The sequence below is a fragment of the Oncorhynchus gorbuscha genome, unplaced genomic scaffold, assembly GCF_021184085.1.
Source record: "Oncorhynchus gorbuscha isolate QuinsamMale2020 ecotype Even-year unplaced genomic scaffold, OgorEven_v1.0 Un_scaffold_922, whole genome shotgun sequence".
NCBI classification, from domain to species: Eukaryota; Metazoa; Chordata; class Actinopteri; order Salmoniformes; family Salmonidae; genus Oncorhynchus; species Oncorhynchus gorbuscha.
Genome location: NW_025745880.1, coordinates 188,308 through 207,500, shown reverse-complemented (window position 1 = coordinate 207,500; position 19,193 = coordinate 188,308). Strand labels below are relative to the sequence as shown.

General features: G+C 49.5%; 1 pseudogene; it reads left to right on the top strand.

Annotated features, from left to right (window-relative positions):
- The window catches only part of LOC124020810, a 106,035-nt pseudogene that overhangs the window by 23,475 nt on the left and 63,367 nt on the right, over window positions 1-19,193 (top strand).

Below are 19,193 nucleotides of genomic sequence, written 5' to 3'. Positions count from 1 at the left end.
GACTGCTGTTCAATTGACCTCATGCAAATGAATGTTACTGTGTCCTTGTCTATCTGTGTTGACATAGTTAGGTCTGGCAGCCTGTTTCTCTGACACCAGAAGAACAGGTAGTTAGGTCTGGCAGCCTGTTTCTCTGACACCAGAAGAACAGGTAGTTAGGTCTGGCAGCCTGTTTCTCTGGTACCAGAAGAACAGGTAGTTAGGTCTGGCAGCCTGTTTCTCTGGTACCAGAAGAACAGGTAGTTAGGTCTGGCAGCCTGTTACTAGGACACCAGAAGAACAGGTAGTTAGGTCTGGCAGCCTGTTTCTCTGACACCAGAAGAACAGGTAGTTAGGTCTGGCAGCCTGTTTCTCTGGTACCAGAAGAACAGGTAGTTAGGTCTGGCAGCCTGTTTCTCTGGTACCAGAAGAACAGGTAGTTAGGTCTGGCAGCCTGTTTCTCTGGTACCAGAAGAACAGGTAGTTAGGTCTGGCAGCCTGTTTCTCTGGTACCAGAAGAACAGGTAGTTAGGTCTGGCAGCCTGTTTCTCTGGTACCAGAAGAACAGGTAGTTAGGTCTGGCAGCCTGTTGCTATGACACCAGAAGAACAGGTAGTTAGGTCTGGCAGCCTGTTGCTAGGACACCAGAAGAACAGGTAGTTAGGTCTGGCAGCTTGTTTCTCTGGTACCAGAAGAACAGGTAGTTAGGTCTGGCAGCCTGTTTCTCTGGTACCAGAAGAACAGGTAGTTAGGTCTGGCAGCCTGTTGCTATGACACCAGAAGAACAGGTAGTTAGGTCTGGTAGCCTGTTGCTAGGACACCAGAAGAACGGGTAGTTAGGTCTGGCAGCCTGTTGCTAGGACACCAGAAGAACAGGTAGTTAGGTCTGGCAGTCTGTTTCTCTGGTACCAGAAGAACAGGTAGTTAGGTCTGGCAGCCTGTTGCTATGACACCAGAAGAACAGGTAGTTAGGTCTGGCAGCCTGTTGCTAGGACACCAGAAGAACGGGTAGTTAGGTCTGGCAGCCTGTTGCTAGGACACCAGAAGAACAGGTAGTTAGGTCTGGCAGCTTGTTTCTCTGACACCACAAGAACAGGTAGTTAGGTCTGGCAGCCTGTTGCTAGGATACCAGGAGAACAGGTAGTTAGGTCTGGCAGCCTGTTGATAGGACACCAAAAGAACAGGTAGTTAGGTCTGGCAGCCTGTTGCTATGACACCAGAAGAACAGGTAGTTAGGTCTGGCAGCTTGTTGTTAGGACACCAGAAGAACGGGTAGTTAGGTTTGGCAGCTTGTTTCTCTGGTACCAGAACAACAGGTAGTTAGGTATGGCAGCCTGTTGCTAGGACACCAGAAGAACGGGTAGTTAGGTCTGGCAGCTTGTTTCTCTGACACCAGAAGAACAGGTAGTTAGGTCTGGCAGCCTGTTGCTAGGACACCAGAAGAACAGGTAGTTAGGTATGGCAGCCTGTTTCTCTGGTACCAGAAGAACAGGTAGTTAGGTTTGGCAGCCTGTTGCTATGACACCAGAAGAACAGGTAGTTAGGTCTGGTAGCCTGTTGCTAGGACACCAGAAGAACGGGTAGTTAGGTCTGGCAGCCTGTTGCTAGGACACCAGAAGAACAGGTAGTTAGGTCTGGCAGTCTGTTTCTCTGGTACCAGAAGAACAGGTAGTTAGGTCTGGCAGCCTGTTGCTATGACACCAGAAGAACAGGTAGTTAGGTCTGGCAGCCTGTTGCTAGGACACCAGAAGAACGGGTAGTTAGGTCTGGCAGCCTGTTGCTAGGACACCAGAAGAACGGGTAGTTAGGTCTGGCAGCCTGTTGCTAGGACACCAGAAGAACAGGTAGTTAGGTCTGGCAGCTTGTTTCTCTGACACCACAAGAACAGGTAGTTAGGTCTGGCAGCCTGTTGCTAGGATACCAGGAGAACAGGTAGTTAGGTCTGGCAGCCTGTTGATAGGACACCAAAAGAACAGGTAGTTAGGTCTGGCAGCCTGTTGCTATGACACCAGAAGAACAGGTAGTTAGGTCTGGCAGCTTGTTGTTAGGACACCAGAAGAACGGGTAGTTAGGTTTGGCAGCTTGTTTCTCTGGTACCAGAACAACAGGTAGTTAGGTCTGGCAGCCTGTTGCTAGGACACCAGAAGAACAGGTAGTTAGGTATGGCAGCCTGTTGCTAGGACACCAGAAGAACAGGTAGTTAGGTATGGCAGCCTGTTGCTAGGACACCAGAAGAACAGGTAGTTAGGTCTGGCAGCCTGTTGCTAGGACACCAGAAGAAGAGCTAGTTAGGTCTGGCAGCCTGTTGCTAGGACACCAGAAGAACAGGTAGTTAGGTCTGGCAGCCTGTTGCTAGGACACCAGAAGAACAGGTAGTTAGGTCTGGCAGCCTGTTGCTAGGACACCAGAAGAACAGGTAGTTAGGTCTGGCAGCCTGTTGCTAGGACAACAGAAGAACAGGTAGTTAGGTCTGGCAGCCTGTTGCTAGGACACCAGAAGAACAGGTAGTTAGGTCTGGCAGCCTGTTGCTAGGACACCAGAAGAACAGGTAGTTAGGTCTGGCAGCCTGTTGCTAGGACACCAGAAGAACAGGTAGTTAGGTCTGGCAGCCTGTTGCTAGGACAACAGAAGAACAGGTAGTTAGGTCTGGCAGCCTGTTGCTAGGACACCAGAAGAACAGGTAGTTAGGTCTGGCAGCCTGTTGCTAGGACACCAGAAGAACAGGCAGTGAGTTCTGAAGTCCATGGGGTTTCAGTACAGAGGGGGCAGAAGCACATGGGACTGTCTGCCTTGTCCTTAACTACAGCTTGTTGTGAGCTTTTAGGGTTTATCACCAAGACATCCAACACCGTGGAAGTCAGCTTGACCTGGTCATCTGGGGTTTTGTATTGCACAGCCCACAGGTCGTTTCTAGGGTTTATCACCAAGACATCCAACACTGTGGAAGTCAGCTTGACCTGGTCATCTGTCCAGCACAGCCCATAGCCCACTTCTAGGGTTTTGTATTGCACAGCCCACAGGTCGTTTCTAGGGTTTTGTACTACACAGCCCACAGGTGGTTTCTAGGGTTTTGCATTGCACAGCCCACAGGTGGTTTCTAGGGTTTTGCATTGCACAGCCCACAGGTGGTTTCTAGGGTTTTGCATTGCACAGCCCACAGGTGGTTTCTAGGGTTTTGCATTGCACAGCCCACAGGTGGTTTCTAGGGTTTTGCATTGCACAGCCCACAGGTGGTTTCTAGGGTTTTGTACTGCACAGCCCACAGGTGGTTTCTAGGGTTTTGTACTGTACAGCCCACAGGTGGTTTCTAGGGTTTTGTATTGCACAGCCCACAGGTGGTTTCTAGGGTTTTGTACTGTACAGCCCACAGGTGGTTTCTAGGGTTTTGTACTGTACAGCCCACAGGTGGTTTCTAGGGTTTTGTACTGTACAGCCCACAGGTGGTTTCTAGGGTTTTGTATTGCACAGCCCACAGGTGGTTTCTAGGGTTTTGTACTGTACAGCCCACAGGTGGTTTCTAGGGTTTTGCATTGCACAGCCCACAGGTGGTTTCTAGGGTTTTGTATTGCACAGCCCACAGGTGGTTTCTAGGGTTTTGTACTGTACAGCCCACAGGTGGTTTCTAGGGTTTTGCATTGCACAGCCCACAGGTGGTTTCTAGGGTTTTGTATTGCACAGCCCACAGGTGGTTTCTAGGGTTTTGTACTGTACAGCCCACAGGTGGTTTCTAGGGTTTTGTACTGTACAGCCCACAGGTGGTTTCTAGGGTTTTGTACTGTACAGCCCACAGGTGGTTTCTAGGGTTTTGTATTGCATCCCATGAACAGTACAGTCAACAAGGTCTCTCACCCTGACTAACCCAGCCTCATGACACCAGTCCAGTCTCTGAGTACAGTCTGTTCTCCTGTCTGTTCTATAGGGATGTAACCCACTAGCCCTGACAGGAGGGTCCTCTGATACTAATGTCCTCTGATACTAATGTCCTCTGATACTAATGTCCTCTGTTCTCCTGTCTGTTCTATAGGGATGTAACCCACTAGCCCTGACAGGAGGGTCCTCTGATACTAATGTCCTCTGATACTAATGTCCTCTGTTCTCCTGTCTGTTCTATAGGGATGTAACCCACTAGCCCTGACAGGAGGGTCCTCTGATACTAATGTCCTCTGATACTAATGTCCTCTGATACTAATGTCCTCTGATACTAATGTCCTCTGTTCTCCTGTCTGTTCTATAGGGATGTAACCCACTAGCCCTGACAGGAGGGTCCTCTGATACTAATGTCCTCTGATACTAATGTCCTCTGATACTAATGTCCTCTGATACTAATGTCCTCTGTTCTCCTGTCTGTTCTATAGGGATGTAACCCACTAGCCCTGACAGAAGGGTCCTCTGATACTAATGTCCTCTGATACTAATGTCCTCTGATACTAATGTCCTCTGATACTAATGTCCTCTGTTCTCCTGTCTGTTCTATAGGGATGTAACCCACTAGCCCTGACAGAAGGGTCCTCTGATACTAATGTCCTCTGATACTAATGTCCTCTGATACTAATGTCCTCTGATACTAATGTCCTCTGTTCTCCTGTCTGTTCTATAGGGATGTAACCCACTAGCCCTGACAGAAGGGTCCTCTGATACTAATGTCCTCTGATACTAATGTCCTCTGATACTAATGTCCTCTGATACTAATGTCCTCTGTTCTCCTGTCTGTTCTATAGGGATGTAACCCACTAGCCCTGACAGAAGGGTCCTCTGATACTAATGTCCTCTGATACTAATGTCCTCTGATACTAATGTCCTCTGATACTAATGTCCTCTGATACTAATGTCCTCTGATACTAATGTCCTCTGTCCTCCTGTCTGTTCTATAGGGATGTAACCCACTAGCCCTGACAGAAGGGTCCTCTGATACTAATGTCCTCTGATACTAATGTCCTCTGATACTAATGTCCTCTGATACTAATGTCCTCTGATACTAATGTCCTCTGATACTAATGTCCTCTGATACTAATGTCCTCTGTTCTCCTGTCTGTTCTATAGGGATGTAACCCACTAGCCCTGACAGAAGGGTCCTCTGATACTAATGTCCTCTGTTCTCCTATCTGTTCTGTAGGGATGTAACCCACTAGCCCTGACAGAAGGGTCCTCTGATACTAATGTCCTCTGATACTAATGTCCTCTGATACTAATGTCCTCTGATACTAATGTCCTCTGATACTAATGTCCTCTGTTCTCCTGTCTGTTCTATAGGGATGTAACCCACTAGCCCTGACAGAAGGGTCCTCTGATACTAATGTCCTCTGATACTAATGTCCTCTGATACTAATGTCCTCTGATACTAATGTCCTCTGATACTAATGTCCTCTGTCCTCCTGTCTGTTCTATAGGGATGTAACCCACTAGCCCTGACAGAAGGGTCCTCTGATACTAATGTCCTCTGATACTAATGTCCTCTGATACTAATGTCCTCTGTTCTCCTGTCTGTTCTATAGGGATGTAACCCACTAGCCCTGACAGAAGGGTCCTCTGATACTAATGTCCTCTGATACTAATGTCCTCTGATACTAATGTCCTCTGATACTAATGTCCTCTGATACTAATGTCCTCTGATACTAATGTCCTCTGTTCTCCTGTCTGTTCTGTAGGGATGTAACCCACTAGCCCTGACAGGAGGGTCCTCTGATACTAATGTCCTCTGATACTAATGTCCTCTGATACTAATGTCCTCTGTTCTCCTGTCTGTTCTATAGGGATGTAACCCACTAGCCCTGACAGGAGGGTCCTCTGATACTAATGTCCTCTGATACTAATGTCCTCTGATACTAATGTCCTCTGTCCTCCTGTCTGTTCTGTAGGGATGTAACCCACTAGCCCTGACAGGAGGGTCCTCTGATACTAATGTCCTCTGATACTAATGTCCTCTGTTCTCCTGTCTGTTCTATAGGGATGTAACCCACTAGCCCTGACAGGAGGGTCCTCTGATACTAATGTCCTCTGATACTAATGTCCTCTGATACTAATGTCCTCTGTTCTCCTGTCTGTTCTGTAGGGATGTAACCCACTAGCCCTGACAGGAGGGTCCTCTGATACTAATGTCCTCTGATACTAATGTCCTCTGATACTAATGTCCTCTGTTCTCCTGTCTGTTCTGTAGGGATGTAACCCACTAGCCCTGACAGGAGGGTCCTCTGATACTAATGTCCTCTGATACTAATGTCCTCTGATACTAATGTCCTCTGTTCTCCTGTCTGTTCTGTAGGGATGTAACCCACTAGCCCTGACAGGAGGGTCCTCTGATACTAATGTCCTCTGATACTAATGTCCTCTGTTCTCCTGTCTGTTCTGTAGGGATGTAACCCACTAGCCCTGACAGGAGGGTCCTCTGATACTAATGTCCTCTGTTCTCCTGTCTGTTCTGTAGGGATGTAACCCACTAGCCCTGACAGGAGGGTCCTCTGATACTAATGTCCTCTGTTCTCCTGTCTGTTCTGTAGGGATGTAACCCACTAGCCCTGACAGGAGGGTCCTCTGATACTAATGTCCTCTGATACTAATGTCCTCTGTTCTCCTGTCTGTTCTGTAGGGATGTAACCCACTAGCCCTGACAGGAGGGTCCTCTGATACTAATGTCCTCTGTTCTCCTGTCTGTTCTGTAGGGATGTAACCCACTAGCCCTGACAGGAGGGTCCTCTGATACTAATGTCCTCTGATACTAATGTCCTCTGTTCTCCTGTCTGTTCTGTAGGGATGTAACCCACTAGCCCTGACAGGAGGGTCCTCTGATACTAATGTCCTCTGTTCTCCTGTCTGTTCTGTAGGGATGTAACCCACTAGCCCTGACAGGAGGGTCCTCTGATACTAATGTCCTCTGTTCTCTCCTGTCTGTTCTGTAGGGATGTAACCCACTAGCCCTGACAGGAGGGTCCTCTGATACTAATGTCCTCTGTTCTCCTGTCTGTTCTGTAGGGATGTAACCCACTAGCCCTGACAGGAGGGTCCTCTGATACTAATGTCCTCTGTTCTCCTGTCTGTTCTGTAGGGATGTAACCCACTAGCCCTGACAGGAGGGTCCTCTGATACTAATGTCCTCTGTTCTCCTGTCTGTTCTGTAGGGATGTAACCCACTAGCCCTGACAGGAGGGTCCTCTGATACTAATGTCCTCTGTTCTCCTGTCTGTTCTATAGGGATGTAACCCACTAGCCCTGACAGGAGGGTCCTCTGATACTAATGTCCTCTGATACTAATGTCCTCTGTTCTCCTGTCTGTTCTGTAGGGATGTAACCCACTAGCCCTGACAGGAGGGTCCTCTGATACTAATGTCCTCTGATACTAATGTCCTCTGTTCTCCTGTCTGTTCTATAGGGATGTAACCCACTAGCCCTGACAGGAGGGTCCTCTGATACTAATGTCCTCTGTTCTCCTGTCTGTTCTGTAGGGATGTAACCCACTAGCCCTGACAGGAGGGTCCTCTGATACTAATGTCCTCTGTTCTCCTGTCTGTTCTGTAGGGATGTAACCCACTAGCCCTGACAGGAGGGTCCTCTGATACTAATGTCCTCTGTTCTCCTGTCTGTTCTGTAGGGATGTAACCCACTAGCCCTGACAGGAGGGTCCTCTGATACTAATGTCCTCTGTTCTCCTGTCTGTTCTGTAGGGATGTAACCCACTAGCCCTGACAGGAGGGTCCTCTGATACTAATGTCCTCTGTTCTCCTGTCTGTTCTGTAGGGATGTAACCCACTAGCCCTGACAGGAGGGTCCTCTGATACTAATGTCCTCTGATACTAATGTCCTCTGATACTAATGTCCTCTGATACTAATGTCCTCTGTTCTCCTGTCTGTTCTGTAGGGATGTAACCCACTAGCCCTGACAGGAGGGTCCTCTGATACTAATGTCCTCTGTTCTCCTGTCTGTTCTGTAGGGATGTAACCCACTAGCCCTGACAGGAGGGTCCTCTGATACTAATGTCCTCTGTTCTCCTGTCTGTTCTATAGGGATGTAACCCACTAGCCCTGACAGGAGGGTCCTCTGATACTAATGTCCTCTGTTCTCCTGTCTGTTCTGTAGGGATGTAACCCACTAGCCCTGACAGGAGGGTCCTCTGATACTAATGTCCTCTGTTCTCCTGTCTGTTCTGTAGGGATGTAACCCACTAGCCCTGACAGGAGGGTCCTCTGATACTAATGTCCTCTGTTCTCCTGTCTGTTCTGTAGGGATGTAACCCACTAGCCCTGACAGGAGGGTCCTCTGATACTAATGTCCTCTGTTCTCCTGTCTGTTCTATAGGGATGTAACCCACTAGCCCTGACAGGAGGGTCCTCTGATACTAATGTCCTCTGTTCTCCTGTCTGTTCTATAGGGATGTAACCCACTAGCCCTGACAGGAGGGTCCTCTGATACTAATGTCCTCTGATACTAATGTCCTCTGTTCTCCTGTCTGTTCTGTAGGGATGTAACCCACTAGCCCTGACAGGAGGGTCCTCTGATACTAATGTCCTCTGATACTAATGTCCTCTGATACTAATGTCCTCTGTTCTCCTGTCTGTTCTATAGGGATGTAACCCACTAGCCCTGACAGGAGGGTCCTCTGATACTAATGTCCTCTGATACTAATGTCCTCTGTTCTCCTGTCTGTTCTGTAGGGATGTAACCCACTAGCCCTGACAGGAGGGTCCTCTGATACTAATGTCCTCTGATACTAATGTCCTCTGTTCTCCTGTCTGTTCTATAGGGATGTAACCCACTAGCCCTGACAGGAGGGTCCTCTGATACTAATGTCCTCTGATACTAATGTCCTCTGTTCTCCTGTCTGTTCTGTAGGGATGTAACCCACTAGCCCTGACAGGAGGGTCCTCTGATACTAATGTCCTCTGATACTAATGTCCTCTGTTCTCCTGTCTGTTCTGTAGGGATGTAACCCACTAGCCCTGACAGGAGGGTCCTCTGATACTAATGTCCTCTGATACTAATGTCCTCTGTTCTCCTGTCTGTTCTATAGGGATGTAACCCACTAGCCCTGACAGGCCGCTCCAAGCTGCAGAATGAGAGAGCCAGTCTCAACCAACAGATCATCAGACAGATGAGGATGAGAGCTGGGGCAGAGAACTTACTAAGGTACGTACACACACACACAGACACACACACAGACAGACAGACAGACAGACAGACAGACAGACAGACAGACAGACAGACAGACAGACAGACAGACAGACAGACAGACAGACAGACAGACAGACAGACAGACAGACAGACAGACAGACAGACAGACAGACAGACAGACAGACAGACAGACAGACAGACAGACAGACAGACAGACAGACAGACAGACAGACAGACAGACAGACAGACAGACAGACAGACAGACAGACAGACAGACAGACAGACAGACAGACAGACAGACAGACAGACAGACAGACAGACAGACAGACAGACAGACAGACAGACAGACAGACAGACAGACAGACAGACAGACAGACAGACAGACAGACAGACAGACAGACAGACAGACAGACAGACAGACAGACAGACAGACAGACAGACAGACAGACAGACAGACAGACAGACAGACGAGGATGAGAGCTGGGGCAGAGAACTTACTAAGGTACGTACACACGCACGCGGGCGGACGGACGGATGGATGGATGAGAGCTGGGGCAGAGAACTTACTAAGGTACGTACACGGACGGACGGACGGACGGATGGATAGCTGTGGCCATCTTGCTAGATATATATATATATATGTACAGTCACACACAGACAGTCTCACACACAGTCACACTCACTCTCTCACACACAGTCACACTCACTCTCTCACACACAGTCACACAGTCTCACACACGTACACGAACAGGAAGACACACACTGCAGGCCCTGTATGGTAAGTCAGTGTCCCAGCCTCCATTAGAGAAGAGCCCTGTATGGTAAGGACAGTGTCCCAGCCTCCATTAGAGGATAGCCCTGTATGGTAAGGACAGTGTCCCAGCCTCCATTAGAGAAGAGCCCTGTATGGTAAGGACAGTGTCCCAGCCTCCATTAGAGAAGAGCCCTGTATGGTAAGTCAGTGTCCCAGCCTCCATTAGAGAAGAGCCCTGTATGGTAAGTCAGTGTCCCAGCCTCCATTAGAGAAGAGCCCTGTATGGTAAGACAGTGTCCCAGCCTCCATTAGAGAAGAGCCCTGTATGGTAAGGACAGTGTCCCAGCCTCCATTAGAGAAGAGCCCTGTATGGTAAGTCAGTGTCCCAGCCTCCATTAGAGAAGAGCCCTGTATGGTAAGGACGGTGTCCCAGCCTCCATTAGAGAAGAGCCCTGTATGGTAAGGACAGTGTCCCAGCCTCCATTAGAGAAGAGCCCTGTAAGGTAAGGACAGTGTCCCAGCCTCCATTAGAGAAGAGCCCTGTATGGTAAGACAGTGTCCCAGCCTCCATTAGAGAAGAGCCCTGTATGGTAAGGACAGTGTCCCAGCCTCCATTAGAGAAGAGCCCTGTATGGTAAGTCAGTGTCCCAGCCTCCATTAGAGAAGAGCCCTGTATGGTAAGGACAGTGTCCCAGCCTCCATTAGAGAAGAGCCCTGTATGGTAAGTCAGTGTCCCAGCCTCCATTAGAGAAGAGCCCTGTATGGTAAGGACAGTGTCCCAGCCTCCATCCATGCGGACGTCTCTGGATGTTGTGAACTCATCAAGTTATTACAGTAGTAACCTTGGTCCGTTCGGCAGGGCCTGAATATGTAGAGGATAGGGACACGTTGTTGTTGTCGAAGGGTTTCAGTCCTCTCTGTCTCTCAACCGTTGGAAGCTCCTTGAGATCAAACAGTGACTCAAAGACCAAACATTCCTCGTAGCTCAGACACCCGGGAGGAATGTTTTCTAGCCGACATTACTTCACACCTCCGAACAGAGTGTCGGCAGTCAGCCAGTCTGTCAGACAGTCTGTCAGACAGTCTGTCAGCCAGTCAGTCTGCCAGCCAGCTTGTCAGCCAGCCAGTCAGCCAGTCAGCCAGTCAGTCAGTCAGTCAGTCAGTCAGTCAGCCAACCAGCCACATGTATTTTTATATAGCCCTTCTTACATCAGCTGCTATCTCAAAGTGCTGTACAGAAACCCAGCATAAAACCCCAAACAGCAAGCAATGCAGGTGTAGAAGCACGGTGGCTTGGAAATATTTCCAGAGAAATCTCTTTTGTGTTCACACAGCAAAGACCTTGACGTCGTCAGTCACTCAGCCTTGTTTAAATACTCCAAACCTGAAGGTGGCAGTAGTGTTGTTTGGCATCGCACGTCTGTGTTATTAGCTTAGCTTATGGTCTAGATTCCAATGTTATCTAGCTATCTAGCTAGCTATGCTAATGTTGCTACAGTAGTGTTGTTTGGCAACGCATGTCTGTGTTATTAGCTTAGCTTATGGTCTAGATTCCAATGTTATCTAGCTAGTTATGCTAATGTTGCTACAGTAGTGTTGTTTAGCAACGCATGTCTGTGTTATTAGCTTAGCTTATGGTCTAGATTCCAATGTTATCTAGCTAGTTATGCTAATGTTGCTACAGTAGTGTTGTTTAGCAACGCATGTCTGTGTTATTAGCTTAGCTTATGGTCTAGATTCCAATGTTATCTAGCTAGCTATGCTAATGTTGCTACAGTAGTGTTGTTTGGCATCGTATGTCCGTGTTATTAGCTTAGCTTATGGTCTAGATTCCAATGTTATCTAGCTATCTAGCTAGCTATGCTAATGCTGCTACAGTAGTGTTGTTTGGCATCGTATGTCTGTGTTATTAGCTTAGCTTATGGTCTAGATTCCAATGTTATCTAGCTATCTAGCTAGCTATGCTAATGTTGTTATTTAGTAGAAAGACCTTGTTGATACTAGCAAGATGGCCACAGCTAGATAACTACCTAGCAAGATGGCCACAGCTAGATAACTACCTAGCAAGATGGCCTCAGCTAGATAATTACCTAGCAAGATGGCCACAGCTAGATAACTACCTAGCAAGACGGCCACAGCTAGATAACTACCTAGCAAGATGGCCACAGCTAGATCATTACCTAGCAAGATGGCCACAGCTAGATCACTACCTAGCAAGATGGCCACACCTAGATCACTACCTAGCAAGATGGCCACAGCTAGATCACTACCTAGCAAGATGGCCACAGCTAGATCACTACCTAGCAAGATGGCCACAGCTAGATCACTACCTAGCAAGATGGTCTCGGCTAGATCACTACCTAGCAAGATGGTCTCGGCTAGATCACTACCTAGCAAGATGGCCTCGGCTAGATCACTACCTAGCAAGATGGCCACAGCTAGATCAGTACCTAGCAAGATGAGGAAGAGACTATTTAATTCACTCTCCATAATCCCAAACTACCAGTGCCAGCCCATAGCCACATGTTTAGCTAGCTAGCTAACGTTACACTGCCTGTTGTCGTCTGACTCCTGGGACTCATCTCAAATGGCACCCTATTCCCTATATAGTGCACTACTTTAGACCAGAGCCCTATGGCACCCTATTCCCTATATAGTGCACTACTTTAGACCAGAGCCCTATGGTACCCTATTCCCTATATAGTGCACTACTTTAGACCAGAGCCCTATGGAACCCTATTCCCTATATAGTGCACTACTTTAGACCAGAGCCCTATGGGACCCTATCCCCTATATAGTGCACTACTTTAGACCAGAGCCCTATGACACCCTATTCCCTATATAGTGCACTACTTTAGACCAGAGTCCTGTGGGATGTAGACTTGAATGTCAATCCTTTCTCCCTTCACCTTTTATAAACCTGGAGACCCACCGTGAACTGGGGACCCACCGTGAACTGGGGACCCACCGTGAACTGGGGACCCACCGTGAACTGGGGACCCACCGTGAACTGGCCTTTAATAAACCTGGAGACCCACCGTGAACTGGGGACCCACCGTGAACTGGCCTTTAATAAACCTGGAGACCCACCGTGAACTGGGAACCCACCGTGAACTGGGGACCCACCGTGAACTGGGGACCCACCGTGAACTGGGGACCCACCGTGAACTGGGGACCCACCGTGAACTGGGGACCCACCGTGAACTGGGAACCCACCGTGAACTGGGGACCCACCGTGAACTGGCCTTTAATAAACCTGGAGACCCACCGTGAACTGGGGACCCACCGTGAACTGGGGACCCACCGTGAACTGGGGACCCACCGTGAACTGGCCTTTTATAAACCTGGGGACCCACCGTGAACTGGGGACCCACCGTGAACTGGGGACCCACCGTGAACTGGGGACCCACCGTGAACTGGCGTTTTATAAACCTGGAGACCCACCGTGAACTGGGGACCCACCATGAACTGGGGACCCACCGTGAACTGGCGTTTTATAAACCTGGGGACCCACCGTGAACTGGCCTTTTATAAACCTGGGGACCCACCGTGAACTGGGGACCCACCGTGAACTGGGGACCCACCGTGAACTGGGGACCCACCGTGAACTGGCGTTTTATAAACCTGGAGACCCACCGTGAACTGGGGACCCACCATGAACTGGGGACCCACCGTGAACTGGCGTTTTATAAACCTGGAGACCCACCGTGAACTGGCGTTTTATAAACCTGGAGACCCACCGTGAACTGGCGTTTTATAAACCTGGAGACCCACCTTGACGGTCTTTTTCTCCGGTTCTTGTCTGACTGATTCTGGGCCTGGAGCCCCCTGTCATCTTCATTAGTGGTCCGTATGCCTCAGGTAATAAGATTTGTAATAATAATAATAATAATATATGCCATTTAGCAGACGCTTTTATCCAAAGCGACTTACAGTCATGTGTGCATACATTCTACGTATGGGTGGTCCCGGGGATCGAACCCACTACCCTGGCGTAAACTCCAAGGTTGCCAATAAAGTTATGTATTTGATCTGTGTTGAGGTGAGGCTGTTATTCTGTGTTTTCCCAGAATGCCCCTCTCTGTGTGTGTGTGTACGGTCCAGGTTAGTAAACACAGATAATGATGCCTGGATAATCAGTTGCCCCGGTGACCAGGCCTACTGTTTAGTCTGTTGTCCGTTGCCATGGTGCAAGGCGGACAAAGGCTCCGTGCCACAGTGTGACAAATCTCTGACGTCAACAGCAGCTTTGTTACCCCCCCCCTCCTACTCTCCACCCTCCTACTCTCCCCTCCTACTCTCCCCCTCCTACTCTCCCCCTCCTTCTCTCCTCTCCTCACTGTGTCCTCCTCCTCTCCTCACTGTGTCCTCTCCTCACTGTGTCCTGTCCTCACTGTCCTCTCCTCACTGTGTCCTCTCCTCACTGTGTCCTCCTCCTCCTCCTCTCCTCACTGTGTCCTCCTCCTCTCCTCACTGTGTCCTCCTCCTCCTCCTCCTCACTGTGTCCTCCTCCTCCTCCTCACTGTGTCCTCCTCCTCTCCTCACTGTGTCCTCCTCCTCCTCTGCTCCTCCTCTCCCCTCCTCACTGTGTCTCCTCCTCACTGTGTCCTCCTCCTCTGCTCCTCCTCTCCCCTCCTCACTGTGTCCTCCTCCTCTGCTCCTCCTCTCCCCTCCTCACTGTGTCGTCCTCCTCACTGTGTCCTCCTCCTCTGCTCCTCCTCTCCCCTCCTCACTGTGTCTCCTCCTCACTGTGTCCTCCTCCTCTGCTCCTCCTCTCCCCTCCTCACTGTGTCCTCCTCCTCACTGTGTCCTCCTCCTCACTGTGTCCTCCTCCTCTGCTCCTCCTCTCCCCTCCTCACTGTGTCTCCTCCTCTCCCCTTGTGGTTTGGCTGAGGCCTGTGGCAGCTAGGAGGAGCTGATATGAACAGGCTGTAATATGATTCCAGTAGAGGTCATGATGGCTGCAGCTGGGGTATGGAGCGTTGGGAGTCTGGGCTAGGAGAGGCTTGTCCACAGGAATGCTCTCATACAGCACCATATATCAAATTCAACCTAATTCAAAAAATACGTTCTGGAGTACATGGAGTACACTGTCCAGTATATGGATCAGCCTGACAGTCTTCTGAACAGTCTATAGGCTAGTCCTTACTGAGGTACCTGGATCAGCCTGACAGTCTATAGGCTAGTCCTTACTGAGGTACCTGGATCAGCCTGACAGTCTTCTGAACAGTCTATAGGCTAGTCCTTACTGAGGTACCTGGATCAGCCTGACAGTCTACAGGCTAGTCCTTACTGAGGTACCTTGGATCAGCCTGACAGTCTATAGGCTAGTCCTTACTGAGGTACCTGGATCAGCCTGACAGTCTATAGGCTAGTCCTTACTGAGGTCCCTGGATCAGCCTGACAGTCTATAGGCTAGTCCTTACTGAGGTACCTGGATCAGCCTGACAGTCTATAGGCTAGTCCTTACTGAGGTACCTGGATCAGCCTGACAGTCTATAGGCTAGTCCTTACTGAGGTACCTGGATCAGCCTGACAGTCTATAGGCTAGTCCTTACTGAGGTACCTGGATCAGCCTGACAGTCTTCTGAACAGTCTATAGGCTAGTCCTTACTGAGGTACCTGGATCAGCCTGACAGTCTTCTGAACAGTCTATAGGCTGGTCCTTACTGAGGTACCTGGATCAGCCTGACAGTCTATAGGCTAGTCCTTACTGAGGTACCTGGATCAGCCTGACAGTCTACAGGCTAGTCCTTACTGAGGTACCTGGATCAGCCTGACAGTCTTCTGAACAGTCTATAGGCTAGTCCTTACTGAGGTACCTGGATCAGCCTGACAGTCTATAGGCTAGTCCTTACTGAGGTACCTGGATCAGCCTGACAGTCTACAGGCTAGTCCTTACTGAGGTACCTTGGATCAGCCTGACAGTCTATAGGCTAGTCCTTACTGAGGTACCTGGATCAGCCTGACAGTCTATAGGCTAGTCCTTACTGAGGTCCCTGGATCAGCCTGACAGTCTATAGGCTAGTCCTTACTGAGGTACCTGGATCAGCCTGACAGTCTATAGGCTAGTCCTTACTGAGGTACCTGGATCAGCCTGACAGTCTATAGGCTAGTCCTTACTGAGGTACCTGGATCAGCCTGACAGTCTACAGGCTAGTCCTTACTGAGGTACCTGGATCAGCCTGACAGTCTTCTGAACAGTCTATAGGCTAGTCCTTACTGAGGTACCTGGATCAGCCTGACATTCTATAGGCTAGTCCTTACTGAGGTACCTGGATCAGCCTGACAGTCTATAGGCTAGTCCTTACTGAGGTACCTGGATCAGCCTGACAGTCTATAGGCTAGTCCTTACTGAGGTACCTGGATCAGCCTGACAGTCTATAGGCCAGTCCTTACTGAGGTACCTGGATCAGCCTGACAGTCTATAGGCTGGTCCTTACTGAGGTACCTGGATCAGCCTGACGGTCTATAGGCTAGTCCTTACTGAGGTACCTGGATCAGCCTGACAGTCTTCTGAACAGTCTATAGGCTGGTCCTTACTGAGGTACCTTGGATCAGCCTGACAGTCTACAGGCTAGTCCTTACTGAGGTACCTGGATCAGCCTGACAGTCTACAGGCTAGTCCTTACTGAGGTACCTGGATCAGCCTGACAGCCTTCTGAACAGTCTATAGGCTAGTCCTTACTGAGGTACCTGGATCAGCCTGACAGTCTGCTGAACAGTCTATAGGCTAGTCCTTACTGAGGTACCTGGATCAGCCTGACAGTCTTCTGAACAGTCTATAGGCTAGTCCTTACTGAGGTACCTTGGATCAGCCTGACAGTCTATAGGCTAGTCCTTACTGAGGTCCCTGGATCAGCTTGACAGTCTGCTGAACAGTCTATAGGCTAGTCCTTACTGAGGTCCCTGGATCAGCCTGACAGTCTATAGGCTAGTCCTTACTGAGGTACCTGGATCAGCCTGACAGTCTATAGGCTAGTCCTTACTGAGGTACCTGGATCAGCCTGACAGTCTATAGGCTAGTCCTTACTGAGGTCCCTGGATCAGCCTGACAGTCTATAGGCTAGTCCTTACTGAGGTCCCTGGATCAGCCTGACAGTCTATAGGCTAGTCCTTACTGAGGTCCCTGGATCAGCCTGACAGTCTATAGGCTAGTCCTTACTGAGGTCCCTGGATCAGCCTGACAGTCTATAGGCTAGTCCTTACTGAGGTACCTGGATCAGCCTGACAGTCTTCTGAACAGTCTATAGGCTAGTCCTTACTGAGGTACCTGGATCAGCCTGACATTCTATAGGCTAGTCCTTACTGAGGTACCTGGATCAGCCTGACAGTCTATAGGCTAGTCCTTACTGAGGTACCTGGATCAGCCTGACAGTCTATAGGCTAGTCCTTACTGAGGTACCTGGATCAGCCTGACAGTCTACAGGCTAGTCCTTACTGAGGTACCTGGATCAGCCTGACAGTCTATAGGCTAGTCCTTACTGAGGTACCTGGATCAGCCTGACAGTCTATAGGCCAGTCCTTACTGAGGTACCTGGATCAGCCTGACAGTCTATAGGCTGGTCCTTACTGAGGTACCTGGATCAGCCTGACGGTCTATAGGCTAGTCCTTACTGAGGTACCTGGATCAGCCTGACAGTCTTCTGAACAGTCTATAGGCTGGTCCTTACTGAGGTACCTTGGATCAGCCTGACAGTCTACAGGCTAGTCCTTACTGAGGTACCTGGATCAGCCTGACAGTCTACAGGCTAGTCCTTACTGAGGTACCTGGATCAGCCTGACAGTCTTCTGAACAGTCTATAGGCTAGTCCTTACTGAGGTACCTGGATCAGCCTGACAGTCTGCTGAACAGTCTATAGGCTAGTCCTTACTGAGGTACCTGGATCAGCCTGACAGTCTTCTGAACAGTTTATAGGCTAGTCCTTACTGAGGTACCTTGGATCAGCCTGACAGTCTATAGGCTAGTCCTTACTGAGGTCCCTGGATCAGCTTGACAGTCTGCTGAACAGTCTATAGGCTAGTCCTTACTGAGGTCCCTGGATCAGCCTGACAGTCTATAGGCTAGTCCTTACTGAGGTACCTGGATCAGCCTGACAGTCTATAGGCTAGTCCTTACTGAGGTACCTGGATCAGCCTGACAGTCTATAGGCTAGTCCTTACTGAGGTCCCTGGATCAGCCTGACAGTCTATAGGCTAGTCCTTACTGAGGTCCCTGGATCAGCCTGACAGTCTATAGGCTAGTCCTTACTGAGGTCCCTGGATCAGCCTGACAGTCTATAGGCTAGTCCTTACTGAGGTCCCTGGATCAGCCTGACAGTCTATAGGCTAGTCCTTACTGAGGTACCTGGATCAGCCTGACAGTCTATAGGCTAGTCCTTACTGAGGTACCTGGATCAGCCTGACAGTCTTCTGAACAGTCTATAGGCTAGTCCTTACTGAGGTACCTGGATCAGCCTGACAGTCTTCTGAACAGTCTATAGGCTAGTCCTTACTGAGGTACCTGGATCAGCCTGACAGTCTTCTGAACAGTCTATAGGCTAGTCCTTACTGAGGTACCTTGGATCAGCCTGACAGTCTATAGGCTAGTCCTTACTGAGGTACCTGGATCAGCCTGACAGTCTATAGGCTAGTCCTTACTGAGGTACCTGGATCAGCCTGACAGTCTACAGGCTAGTCCTTACTGAGGTACCTGGATCAGCCTGACAGTCTTCTGAACAGTCTATAGGCTAGTCCTTACTGAGGTACCTGGATCAGCCTGACAGTCTTCTGAACAGTCTATAGGCTAGTCCTTATTGAGGTACCTGGATCAGCCTGACAGTCTACAGGCTAGTCCTTACTGAGGTACCTTGGATCAGCCTGACAGTATATAGGCTGGTCCTTACTGAGGTACCTTGGATCAGCCTGACAGTCTGCTGAACAGTCTATAGGCTAGTCCTTACTGAGGTCCCTGGATCAGCCTGACAGTCTATAGGCTAGTCCTTACTGAGGTACCTGGATCAGCCTGACAGTCTATAGGCTAGTCCTTACTGAGGTACCTGGATCAGCCTGACAGTCTATAGGCTAGTCCTTACTGAGGTCCCTGGATCAGCCTGACAGTCTATAGGCTAGTCCTTACTGAGGTCCCTGGATCAGCCTGACAGTCTATAGGCTAGTCCTTACTGAGGTCCCTGGATCAGCCTGACAGTCTATAGGCTAGTCCTTACTGAGGTCCCTGGATCAGCCTGACAGTCTATAGGCTAGTCCTTACTGAGGTACCTGGATCAGCCTGACAGTCTATAGGCTAGTCCTTACTGAGGTACCTGGATCAGCCTGACAGTCTTCTGAACAGTCTATAGGCTAGTCCTTACTGAGGTACCT